Source organism: Parasteatoda tepidariorum, chromosome 6, assembly GCF_043381705.1.
Source record: "Parasteatoda tepidariorum isolate YZ-2023 chromosome 6, CAS_Ptep_4.0, whole genome shotgun sequence".
In the NCBI taxonomy this organism is placed as follows: domain Eukaryota; kingdom Metazoa; phylum Arthropoda; class Arachnida; order Araneae; family Theridiidae; genus Parasteatoda; species Parasteatoda tepidariorum.
In genome coordinates, this window is record NC_092209.1 from 3,444,972 (window position 1) to 3,459,096 (window position 14,125).

Below are 14,125 nucleotides of genomic sequence, written 5' to 3' on the forward strand. Positions count from 1 at the left end.
ACTTTTTTTCCTTCTTCAAAAAAGGCGTGCTCTAAAAGTAAGGTTCTACATTCTAGTTTTATCACAATCACATTTGACAATCAAGTAATATTATCAAATTTTTTGATAATTTAATGCTAATATTGAACAATAAAAAATAATGACAGTTTACTTCAGGTTTATAGAAATAGAATTGAACTCTTAAGGGCCCCGTCATTTTCAGTAGCTTAGGGCCCCACCAAGCTTAAATCCGGCTCTGGCTATACATGAGTCCAAATCTCAATATTATTTATTATATTGGTATTACAATTTGCATATAATTATAAAAGTAATATATTTAAGACTTATAATATATGAATTATAATATATGAATTAATTGTAGAGAAATAGATTTTTAAATATATTTTTGTTTAAAATTTACCCTTCATTAACAAAAATGTGCAGTACGTTAAATAAAAAACAGACCACCCTTAATAATTTTTGATCTAATGATCGGATCTTCACGTTCTAGGACTCATTTTTAACAATTTGAGGGGGCAACATCAAACAGACGATAATAAGGGCAGACGATATTTTAAGTAACGAAATCAGACACAAAAACGTACTTTCTCTGAAAAAAACATGCTTTTTTTTAAAACGGATTCGGTTTTCTGACCCCAAAAATATAAGGGATACCCCCCAATCTGGGAAATAGGGTCCCCATAATTTGATGATTCAAAGTTCGAACCCTTTAATGTTAATTTTACTTTTTGCGTATTTTGTGATATCTCGAAAACGTTATAAGCGAATCGAAAAAATTTTGCACAAAATTATAAAATCCTTTTACCTTAAGATTATTCCACGAAAAAATGAATTTTATAAATATTTATTACTACTTAATATTTTTTATTATTTTATTTAATAATAGTTGAAACCTTCTTGAATTGTAAGGTATAATGTTTTTTTACATCATTTTAAAGTGTGTAGTTTTACATGGCAAAATACAAAATTTGAATAAAATTGGTTGAATAGTTCCTGATTAATCGAATTTTAAAGTAGTTGTTTATCTTTAAGTCATATATTTTGCCATCTAAAATTACATACTTTAAAATGATGTGAAAAATTTTATACCGCACTGTTCAACAAAAAATTTTCAACTCATATTAAATAAAATAATAAAAAATTATAAATATTTACTAAAAGTTATTTTAGGCTTGAAATTATCTTTGGATAAATGAATTTTGTAATTGAGTGCATAAATTTTTAATTCTCTTAAAAAGTTTTCGAGGTATGCAAGGACAGTTCCCTGGTTGCGTGTCTAAGAAAAAGCAACGAAATATCTAGCAAGTGGATTAGCCCCGCCTACTATATTCTTCTGAAATGTCTATTCTGTGCATAAATAAGAAAACCAGAATTAGAACCAACGCAATCGATAAATTTTCTAATTATGGATACACAATAAATAAATATAATTTATGAAACCCCTTTTTAAATTGGCCAATATAATTAAAAACCATTCACTAACACATCAGGTAGTTATTTGACTGTTGCAACATAATGAAAACGCATTTTACGAGCAGTGTTCTAAAAGTCTTTATTTAAACATCCTTGTGATCAATTTTATTTATTAAGTTATTTTATCTTATTTACCTTAATTTTTTTATTTTATCTACCTAAGCGAAAAACTTATTTTCAAAATGTTAAAATAATAACAAATAAATAAGTACCACTATATTTGTTCATACATTTATTCTACTATATATATAAAAGAGCTGATAGGAAAGGGTGTGTTATATGAAAGGAGAGAAGGTTAGCACTCCCCTTGACAAGGACGGAATGGCCTCTGGGCCTATAACACATATACGGTTAAGGCACACCCGCTTACTTTGCGGGATTCTTAACCACAATTTTTTTTCCCTCATTTCTTTTATGCAGATTTAATAAAACAAATTGTAAGAATAAAAAAATACAAGCAATAGAGCAAAACTAATTCGTAATCTTAACAACATTTGATTTTAGGAAAGAATATTTTATTCCTTTTAATAGATTTTTTTTTAAATAATTTTCTTAAAAACTAATTCGTTTTAAAACAGATCAATAACAATAATTATCTTTGCAATCTTAAAACAGATTGAATTACAACTTGAATCTAAAATCTATTTAATTAGATAAAAAAGGTTTAATAATTATAAAAATAGTATTTCATTTTGCCTTAAAAAAAAAAAAGCCAAAATTACATCTTGAGAAAATAACTATGAGTAATAATAATAATAAAAAATGCTTAGTGTATAATTAAGCTTTATTAATTGTTGTAAATTATTTTTATTTCATAAAAAACAATAAATAAAGCCTCATGTTTTCATAAAAGTCTTAAGCTATCAAATTATGTAGTTTACAGTTAGTGTTAGGTAATTTAATGGTGTATTGTCTGCTTTCAGTTTAATTTTTTATTATTATTATTCAGATCATATTTGTTTAAAATATCGAAAACTAGTTTGGATGTAGTAGAAAATTTTTTTTAACGGAAGTTATACAAAAAAAAAAAAATTCATTTTTCATAAATCTAAAAACAAGTAATATTATAACGCTAAATTACCTTCCTGAAAAATTCTTATTGCAATATTGTGTCGGTAACGTGCGGGTAGGGGGGGGATCCAGGGGAAACGGCCCAGATATACTGCCCACCCAGCTTGTCTGGGAAAGAAAGGAGACTTGTGCGCAGTACTGACCACATTGCCACAATCATACCGTTACTAACGGTATGATTGTGGCAATGTGGTCACGGTTAGTCACGAAATTGTGGAGCCTTAGCCTCCATGACCCCCTGGTTCACAACGGGCTATGGCGGGAGGACCTTACTTTACTTTTTACTAAACATATAATTGATATTAGTTAATTTCTTGGTACGAAAAAATGAAGGGTAAAACACTAAACAAAACAACTCAATTTATGCATTAAGTTTTTTTTTTCAATTGCCGATATATATAAGGGAAAATGAGAACTATTTGCAAAGAAAATAATTATTAATAATAATATTTTAAAGACGGGAGTTTTGGACTGTAATAACTTCATTTTTTTCATGTTTGCTTATGGTTTAAAAATTCAAATGTATAATTTTGGTTGAATAAAAAAGAAAAAAAGTCTAAAATCAGGTAATACATTTAAAAAATTTAAAATGTCGTGATAAGTATGATTATAAAAATGCTTATTCGAGAAATGTATAATATTTAAAAAGAAATGAAAAGATGACACATGCAAGCTATGATAAAAAAAAATAATAAATAAATCTTTAAAAAAATTTAGAGGATAAGGATCGTAATTTATTATAATCCTTATTTTTACATACATTTTTTTTACCTGATAAGGACTTGTGAATTGAATTATTTTTCTTTTATTATTTTTTAATCAACTCTATAGAATTTTAGAGGGAATTATTTTATTTATTTTTTGTTATTTTATAACTTTTGCCAGCAGAGAAACTCATTGTATAATAGGAAAATTCACAGCAAAAGTCCTGTGATTATTATCGTCAAGTCTCCCGACGACAAGCTAGAAGTTGAAGAGTAACGCCTACATTTCTACTGTGAAAACCTTCCTCGGAAACGTGATACTTTCGCTTCGCTGACTTACATAGCTGCTAGCACCACTCTTATTTCTCATATACTTACTCAGTCATCGAACGACGACCGAGCGTTATAATATATTCCATTTTGGAATTCCGGAATCATAAATCAGGTGACAATCTATGGAAACAGAAAAATAATACAATATGTTTTTATTTTAATTACTGGTAAGATTGTGTTCACATACATGTAATTTTTATACAGAAGATTACACTCTGCAACAAATTTATAGCATTTATGCAAATTTTTTATGTTACCTAATTCGGGTAAATGGTGTGTAAACTAATTTTTTCCCTCATTTTAACGAAATATAAATGTATACATTTCGAACCTTTTACAACCAGGGACAATTAAAGCACTTCACCCTAGCAAAAGTGATTGTTACATATTGGTGGCAATTCTATTTTAAAAAGACAATAGGACTGCGTAATTTTCACGCATATTGTTAACGTCATAAGAAAATTAATGCTTAAAGGGATTCATTTTCTGAATAAAATAAATTTGAAAATAATATAAAATAAATTCTTCTTCTTTTGAGATTACTGAAATATTTTTAGAGATCTTGCTTTTTGATGAAACAAAAGTTATTAGTTTTTACACCTTTTCGTTGTTACATCGAAGGATTTGAGCTTGGAACTTAATATAAAAAGTTATCAAATGTTTTTTTTTCTTTTTTTTTTTTCATTTACTGGTGCGAATGTTTTCCACTGGTTACTCCTGTATCTTTCTACATAATTACACTCGGAACAAATGTTTTGTTGCAATTTTACAAGTAGGGGAGAGTCGGGTAGCCCCGCCCACTGTCAATTTCATATGTATAGAATATTATTTCAAGTCAATCGGCCATAGGACATTAATTGTTATATTAAAAAAAGATTATTTTCAAAGTTTCAAGTATTTATGCAGCTGGTAACATGGTAAACAATAGTTTTGAAAATATGTTGAATACAGTAGTCATGAAATTAAGAAAAATTGGTTGAATGTTTCGATTAAACTTCCTTTTAATACTAAAAAAANAATATAAAAATGTGGGTTTTGGGGCTCATATCAAAAATGAAGGAACAATATAACTAAGGACTGTTTGGAGATAACACGAAACTGTATTTTTAGGATTAATGTCAGGCACCATTTTAATATATCATTGCTTTTTGGCCGAAAAATTGATAATTTTTTTTTTATTATAAACACATGAACAAAATAAAAAAAATTATTTCAGTCTGTATTATTAGTTTGATTCATCGTGAAGAAAATAACTGCCGAATTAAAATTTTTGTCTCAAATTTCGGCAATATTCTTCCATATTTTGAAATAATTATTGTTTTACTTAAAATTTAATATTAAAATGATAATACATTTTTAATATAGTTAAAGAGGTGATAGATAATATTTTCTCTCTATTATATAACCCAAATCACTAGTTAATATATTAGGAAGTTAATTTATAATTTTTTTTAACTACTCCTGCAAATTTCCAAAACTTTCCAAAACGTGATATAAAGATAAAAATCACTAATCTTGCAGTATTCTTAAGTATATTTGAAAAAAGATTCTTTAGATATTTTAAGCTTGAAACCACTTAACAATTGGTGTTTTATATTCAGAGATGATTGTGCTGCGGAAAAAATCCGGATTTCCGGATATTTCGTTAAACGCGATCCGGAAGTTTCCGGAAATCCGAGGTCCAAAAGTTTCAAGAAATTATTGATCACATTTATGTATTAAAAAAAATTTTATGTTTTATTTAGAAATACTAGAACTCGAATTTATACTTGGCATCTCTTTCATTTGTAAATATTTTTTCTGGTAGAATAATAAATGTGATTAGAGATAAAAGTAAACTTATGCATAACTATTAATATAAATTATGCTGCATATAATTTATTTAGAATTTCATGTTTTGAAAATATCAATGATTTAAATTTATAAATACGTTAATTTTTTGCATTACGTAATTAATCATTTTATTGGAGAAATTTTCAGGATTTTTGAGTTCGGCTCACAATCACCCCTGAATATTAGACAATGCGTTGAAAATAATTTTAAACAAGGTTTTATGTTGATTCAATATTTTTTATTCATAAAAGTTATACAAAACAACAATACGGATTAGAGATGCAACGGATATCCGGCAGGCAGTATCTATCCGGCTAGCAGGCCGGATATCCGGTTATGGCCGGATATTATGATTATCCAGCAGTAACATTTGGCTCGAAATATTGAGTAGAAAGGTAAAAATGAAATATATATATATATATAATTCATCACAATGATGGTAGAAAATGTAATTATAACATAAAAATCAATATTCTTTTCAAACATAATTTTTTTTACACTTATATAGTGTTTATAAGATAAAGAAATTATACTTAAAATATGTAATAGGTTTTAGTTTTTATCTTGGTCACGCCTACAACAGCTATGTTATACTAACTATTGATATAAATATTCTTAAAGTATGTTAGTGTTTTGAAAGTTATGTAATATAACATAGTATGTAGTATATAAAAATATAGTATACAATTACAACAGAATATATTCACTATACGGATATACATATTGATTATATTATTATTATATAATAGCCAACCTCTTTGATTTTTAAAATAAAATGAAATTGGCAATCTTATGAAATAAAAACATATAAATATTAACTAATAAATAACTAATTTCATTAAATTTTTTCTTTCTAGTTTCACTTGATTTAAAAAATTGAGAAAAGATCTGAATGGTTGGCAGTCATATTAAAGACAAATATTAGAATAAAGTAATAACCCATCTGAGAAATTGTTTTATAAATACCAACAAAATACGAGATCATATGTGATATTATTTATTCAATTTATAATTATTTTTTACATTTTTATTAATACAAACATTGCATGCAACTGCTTTTTAAAATTAATTTATATTGGTCTAGCATTAAAATAATAATATTAATCCATGTAATTATGTTTGTACTTATACTTCATTGTTTATATACTTCAATATTAAGAAGAAGAAAAAAGAAATATTTTTAGAATTATTAATTTATTCATTATTTCAATTTGATTTTTAATATAAATAAGTTTGAATCTTTAACAGATATTTGTTTCTGCCACCTACTTATAATAAATATTCTATCAGTGGTTTTATTTAAGCTAAGCACAATACTCAGTGCAGATAACATTCTTCAACTAAGTGTTATTTACATAATAGTTATTTATTGATATTCAGAAATTTAAAGTTAAGTACTTTTAATTGAAAGCTTATTTAAAGGAAATATATAATCATATAAGCAAAAGAAAAATATTAGTTTTGTCTAGTCTAATTAAATATAAATATTTATTTTAAAAAAAGTACTGCGGCCAGATACCGGATATCCGGCTCAAAGATTGGCCGGATATCCGGTATCCGGCCAAATTAAGATCCGTTGCATCACTAGTTCATATTCGAAAAAAAAATTTCATTTTTTGTACTTAAATGGTTTAAAACTGTTAAGATATCTGATAAATAACTATCTATGCATTTCTCCACTAACCAAAATAGTGTGAACAATGAAAAGATAATTGGGATGGTTTAAATATATTTATCAAGCAACTGATGCTAAGTTCGGATCATGATTATAAAAAAAAAAAAATTTAAATTGCTCTTAATTAACTTTGTTGAATGATTTAAATTGATTTCTTAGAGCTAAAACATTTATATAGAAACACATTCTTTCCACAATGATTCTCAGAGATGTCAACTTGCTCGACTTTGTAAAAATGTATTTTCTTGTAGTAACGAAATTTATGTTATTCTTACTTTAGAATTTTTCATTTTAAGTACTTTCTCCACAAAAACTATATGAAAAATGCAATGCGCATTGCATCATATGAAATGCAACTTTACTGTATTTACTTCATGGTTACCCAAGGGTGGGCGTAATTATTCTTAAATTTTCTTTATTTAATGTGCTACCAATTTCTTAATGCTACAATTCTTTGTGCTACCAATTAATTTATTTAATGTGCTACCAATTTGTTAATAAAAAGTTTAAGCTTGAAATGAAAAATATAGCAACTTGAGAAGACTAAAATATGAATTCAGTTAAATTTTGGTGCTCACAAAATGTGATAATTCGTTTCTGAAGTTTTTTTTTTTTTTTTTTTAACTCTAGGGAATTCGTCTATAATATTCTAGGGTTCAATCTGTACATCTTCTTGATTACTCATAGATTCTTAATCGCACATCTATCCATGCCTAACGAAAATATTGATTAATTTGTAATTGACTAAAATAAACAAGAATTATAATCGCATAAACCAGTTAAATTTTTATATCGATTAATAAAACTAAAACAAAGTGTTTTTTTTCCCTACCGAACAGCAAAGTTTAAAAGAAAATATTTAGTGACGATCTCTATGATATATAGCTTGGTGTACGGAATTAATGCTTGCCAGACCAGGCTAAAATAAACGCATAATTGTGGAAATGTCGAAATTGCTCATTATAACGACAAAAAAAAATTAAATAAAATTTTGTTTTTATATCCTACATTCTTTTCTTTTATAAAGGAAAATTTTTTTAATAAAATGTAGAAAAACTAAGAAAAATTGCATCAATATTTTTTGTCTGACAACATTACTAAAAATTTACCTATGATTAAGTTTGCACTTTACTGTACATATAATTAAGAAATCAGTATTCTTTAAAACGAAATAGCGAATTAATGTCATCATCCATCGTTTCTTACTACCAATAATAACTTCTAAAATTTAGAGTTTTTACTGTAATAACATTTTGAAAATAATAGTAACGCGAAGATTTATGAGTTATAATTTAATATTTTATCTGAGTTTTTATGTAATTTTAACATATTAAAAGATTTAAAAAGGTCCCATATTGGTTATTAAAAATCAAACTCCTTTATTGCATATTACTATACATACATCGGTTATCAAAAATAATTACTTATCATAAAAATGACTACTAAGTATAAGGATTAATTATTTTGATTGATTACATTAAAAATTAATGGTATAGATTAATTTTATTAAAAAAAACTAAATATATCGATTATTTATAAAAAATATTTAATCGATTATGGAAAATATCGATTAATTTTGAATCGAAATAATGGCAGTCACTGTTACTTTTGAATCACGGTAGCAGTAGTAATAAAGACAGAGAAGCCACAGTTTTATATATTATTTAATAATGTATTTCTAACCAGGAACTGCTTAAAATTCACTCGACAGGATTTAAGGTGTCTCCATTTCTTTACTACAATCATACTTTTAAAATAACTTCATGAACTCACTTTCAAAAAAAAAAAAAAAAAAATCGTAATGATGAGTACGAAAAGATACAAAAAAAAAAGAAATTAGATATCCTATACACCCACCCTATTAAACAAAAATACATTTCAGTTTATTGGAGGGTTACGCTAAGATCGTATGTTTTAAGTGATTTTCAAAAAAGCTGATAAGTGTATGCTATTTTAGTAAACCTAGGATTTACTAAAATAACATGGTAAAAGTTCGGACCTTTACCCAACCCTTGGGGTAAAACCTAGGAGATACCAACGCCTTCCAGTAAAAGTCCAAAAAGAAGAATTACTGATGATAGATTTTCCATTCGTTGATATATCGGATAATCTTCTGTTAAAAAGGACAGTAAAAAATCGCCCAACTTGCAGTGGGCGACAACTCTTCACCTCAACTGTCGGTATTGGGAAAACCGAGGACGAGACAATTGACTTTATAATAAAAAATAATAAAAAAATATTAAAAAAAGACAGTTTTAGGTATTTTAGACAAGTGTATACAGAGGAATGGCACTACACTTAGGAAGGAAAAAAAAACTCAGTGTAGAGTATAGCAGCCAAATGTGTACCAGTCAGTGGGGTACTTAACCTAAAAAAAAGATCAGTATTGAGTCTACCGGGCAGTGGCACTTTCAGCCCTTGATTAATCAGATTATTACAAACAATAAACAACGATTATTATTAATCGAATATTCGATTAATAATAATATTAATCGAATATTTGATCTGGTGAAAAAAAATTTAACCATTGGCAATAGTTACATTGATCAGAAGCCATATATTGTATGCACTGTGTTTCAAAAAGAATTAAAAGACAATTTTACTTCTTTTTTTTTTTTTTCTTGAAAAAATAAATTGTAAAAAATGTTCAAACTGATTTCTAAAAAAAATACGTCGAAGGAAGAATTTAAGCAAAAGTAACAAAAATTGAAAATAATGCCATTCACGAATACGATCTCGTATCAAAAAAACTGAACAAATGTACAATTTTCTCGATAACTGAGGAGATTTCCCAATTTTTAGAAATAATTTTTGCAATAGTTTTAAAAAAAAAAATCCGTAGTTTTAAGTTTTTATGAGAAGGCGTTGGTAACGCTTGGGTTTTGCAGTAAAGGCTTGCAAAAAATCTGAAATGGAATCATATTACAGCAGACTTCAGACTTTTACCAAGTTGTTTTGGTCAATCCTAAGTTTTACAGGTGTAAAACCTACGATTTACTTGACTTCGGGCTTTTACAGTAAGGTATTTATAAACCTTTACGTTCATTATAAATTTTTACATTCAGACAAAATAAAAAACTTATAATATCATTTTGAAAAAAATCCGAAGCTTTTTATGTATAACTAACTTAGGAGATTTGATATCCTCACGCTCACATCCGAATCAGGCAAGCAAAAGTATAGATGCAACAAAAAAAATTGTTCCTCAGTGTTATCAAAGGAACAGTAACGCCTACTTTCTAGTTGAAATTTACAACGTCTTTAGATACAAAACAAACAAAAAATATGTCCCTTCCATCAGTAAAAAGTAGGCGTTACTAAAAAAGTCCGCTCATTCCAAAGTTGCGAGGAGAGATAATAACTGAATTAGCTATTAATAAAATATTTCAAAGCAGTGTTTTCAATTTTTGTGGATTTTAACGAGGGACACTTGCATATATATAAATGCAATGCATAGTTGCCCGGTATTTTATTTATTATTTTATAGAGAAATTTCCATTCGTTGCGGGGGGTCATAAAAAGGACATGCAATTTCATATTTCAGTACAAAAACTCAAAATTCTCTGATTTATAAGACTTTGCAAACTGTTTTTTTTTTCTTCTTATTTTATTAACTATTCTTCGAACTCACTGCGCCTTGGATATTGGCCCAACGCCTTACCAACCTGACTATCCCAGCCACAAGTTATTGTGAGTACTTGATCTGACCTTATTCGAGAGTGGGGATTTCATCAGGGCCGCTTGAATAGGGGGCCTCGGTACTGAAAGTGATCTTCAGCTCTGACGTCATGCATCAGTTTCAGCTGGTTTGTGTTGTATGCTGTGTTGATTACATAACAAAATTGTTTTTTCTTCTTGTTTTTTTTTTCAGAAAATAATGAATGCACTACTAGTTATTATTGTAATTGTCCGTGTTTTGTTCTTATTTGTTGTATGATTGCATTAAGGAAATATTAGCTTTTGGAATTTTAAGCATTTTCATTAAAATTCTAAGGAATTTCTTCTAAGGCTTATATAAAATTTGTTATTTTACGAGTGATGATGAAAAAAACAAATTATATTTTGCTTTTGTTGGTTAAAGCATCTAACAACACTGTCAGGCTTAAAAACTTCCCTTTGAATGATTTCTTCTGTTTGGCTATTTTAGTGAAGCACATTTCAAAATGTAATTTCTATTTATTTATTTAATTTTTTTTTGTGTAATACAAATTGTACAAAATTGTCAAAAATGCAATGCTATTGGTAAATAGATTTTAAGCTTTTAGTGGGAGAATTCAATGTATTTTTTATACAAGTAGGGGAGGAAAAAATATTTTTAAATATTGTTGTTACCCATGAAATTGGTTACTTAATACTAGTACATAATAATTTTGCTCATTTTATTAATAGTACAATACTTAAAATATGTTTCTAATATTTTTCTTGCTTTGTTATTCTATATATTTGTTTTTAACCATGACTGGTTTAAGTTTTCTTTTGAATAGTTTCTTTTGTTTTGCTAGTTAAACAAAAATTATTGCAAGATAGTATTTATAAGAACAAATGATTCACCGCCAGTTATTTTAATTTTTCATATCTTGTCTGTATTTTTATTTATTTATTTTTTATTTATTTTTATTTATTTTTTATTTATTTTTATTTATTTTTTATTCTATTTTTTTTATGTGACTAGTCTCCTACCTGAAAGTATTCCAATTATTTGGTTCAAAACTTCCTATTAGTAAATATCAATAGATTGAATGAAGATTTAGTTGAATCATAAAAAGTGTAGTTGGTTGTTCAACTTATATGGATTTAAAATATAATTTGCAATAAATAATTGTTAAGCAACATCATAGCTAAATCACATTTTTATTTTTTTGAATTAAAAAAAAGATAACTTGGAGAAGAAATATTTACCATCAGTAATTAAAATGTTTTAACGAAACTCATAACATTTATTAAATTGACTAGTTATCTCTCTATACATTCGGATTCAACTTTTCTTATGGATGATAATTTCATTTACACTAAATTTTATGAGGTTAAGGGTTTGGTAATTTAAGATGCAAAAGAAGCTGGAATACATGCACAAAATAAATTATGTTTAATTAGAATAAATTAAATTCTAATTAATGTCAAGTAATTTAGGCAGAAGAGATATTTTAAAAAATTACTTGAAATTCGTTTTAAGTCAACTTAACTGATAACTTATAAATATGCAGATAGATTAAAAAGTTATTTTTCTGCACTACTTCACATAAAAATAACTAAATTAATATTCTTTTGAAATTATTTCTAAGTAAATACGATGTTTTTGTTAAAACGAAGATTCCCTTTCTAGCAGAGCTTTAAATTTTATGAATAAAGCTATCTCTTTTTGACTTCATTCAAACTACTAAAGAAAAAGTGAAGAAACGTATCTGGATCGTAATGCGTGACGTCAGAAAACGAGTGCCGTGGCCCCCTAAACTATAACTCCTCCTTCTTTCGAGGCGGCCCTGATTTCATACCTGAGAATTTGTAAAGAACGTATAGGTTTATATCCATGCATATACACTTGTCTCTCTTTTGAGAACAACACTTAAAAGAAGACATATGAACAAATATGGCCTTAACATATGACCATAACGTAACGCATCACAAACTGAAATGATTTTTTTTTAACGGCAGGCACTGAACTTTCGTTCTTCTCCTAGGAAGATGCCGGAGGTGTTACCCATTTAACGTTACCCAGTGGGCACCTGTGAACCTAAGTCACGGAGGCGAGCAACATTACCCACGCCACACATGAGCGGATCGTGAATTTGTGGGGCCCTGGGCTGAAACTACTTAGGGGCCCTAATAGCCATTTTGTCAAAAAACTGTTTTCTACAGTGAACTGTTTTCTAAGTATATAAAAAAATAGGACAATAAAATAATTTTATTTATATTTTATTTATTTATTTTTATTTGAGTATACAACATTATTGCAAAAGAAATTGACAGGTGTTATGTAGTTATGTTATATAAATTGTAGTTATGTAGTTATGTTATATAAATTATAAAGCAACCTTTCTGCATGTTTGTGCTGCAAATTCCTTTATTTGCTCATCGCATTGTAAGCCCTTCGTTAAATCACAATTTATGGAAAGAACTGATAAATGATTTAGTCGATGGTTCGACATTGTTGTCCTATATATGTTCCTGGAGAAAGAGCGCTCCGCTTCACAGCTAGTGATTGGCAAAGTTAAAAAAAATCTTTAAAATAGTATAGCAATTTGGGAAAACATCAACAAGTTTCTTTTCTTAAATTAGCCGAAAAATTTCACTGCAAGAGGTGTGTAAGACTCTGGCTTAGATTGAAGTAAATAAGATTTTAACTGAATTGACTCATTCAGTAAATGCTCGTCTACGTCTACGAAGATGAGCATTTAGTGAATGAGTGCATTCAGCTAACAATTCTTCAGCAAAACATGGCAACAGCTGTTTTAGTTTGTATATAAAAACAGATAATTTTCTAGTTTTATTTGTTTCTTAAATTGCATCATTGACACAATATCTAAACAATAAAGTATGTTATCCATAAACATATATTTTGAGTTTTTGATAAAATTGTCATAACTTCATTTAAACTATTTATAATATAAAATGTTTTTTAGTAAATTTTGCAGGAGAATGTAATGAGAATTATTTTGCCAATTAAATAGTTTCAATTGATAATACGAGAAATTTAAATATTAATGCGAAGTTCTCAGTATTAGAGTAACATTAAAAAGAAAATTATTCATTATTTTATTATAAGATCTTTAATATATCTACTGCATTAAACAATAATGAAGCAATCGTAAATTACAATGTACATAAAAGATTCAACAAGGCTCATAATTTAATTTAATTAGAAATATTCTTTGAAGAAAACTAACGCTAATTAGGAGACTTATAACCTTCCTTGGTGTTGAAAGGGTATATTTAATTAGACTTTTTAATAATGGCCAAGTTTTTATTCCAAGCAATAGAAATGTGAAATCCAGTTAACTTGCATATTTTTGGATTAAAATGATACATTATTCTTTTC

The 14,125-nt window shown here is 27.2% G+C and overlaps 1 non-coding gene across 1 annotated transcript; it reads left to right on the plus strand.

The window, feature by feature from the left end:
• Window positions 1-1,745: 1,745 nt before the first annotated feature.
• LOC122269808 (U6atac minor spliceosomal RNA) lies at window positions 1,746-1,871 on the plus strand. The gene has a single exon (XR_006225404.1). It is a non-coding gene; the product is annotated as a U6atac minor spliceosomal RNA (small nuclear RNA).
• Window positions 1,872-14,125: the final 12,254 nt, after the last annotated feature.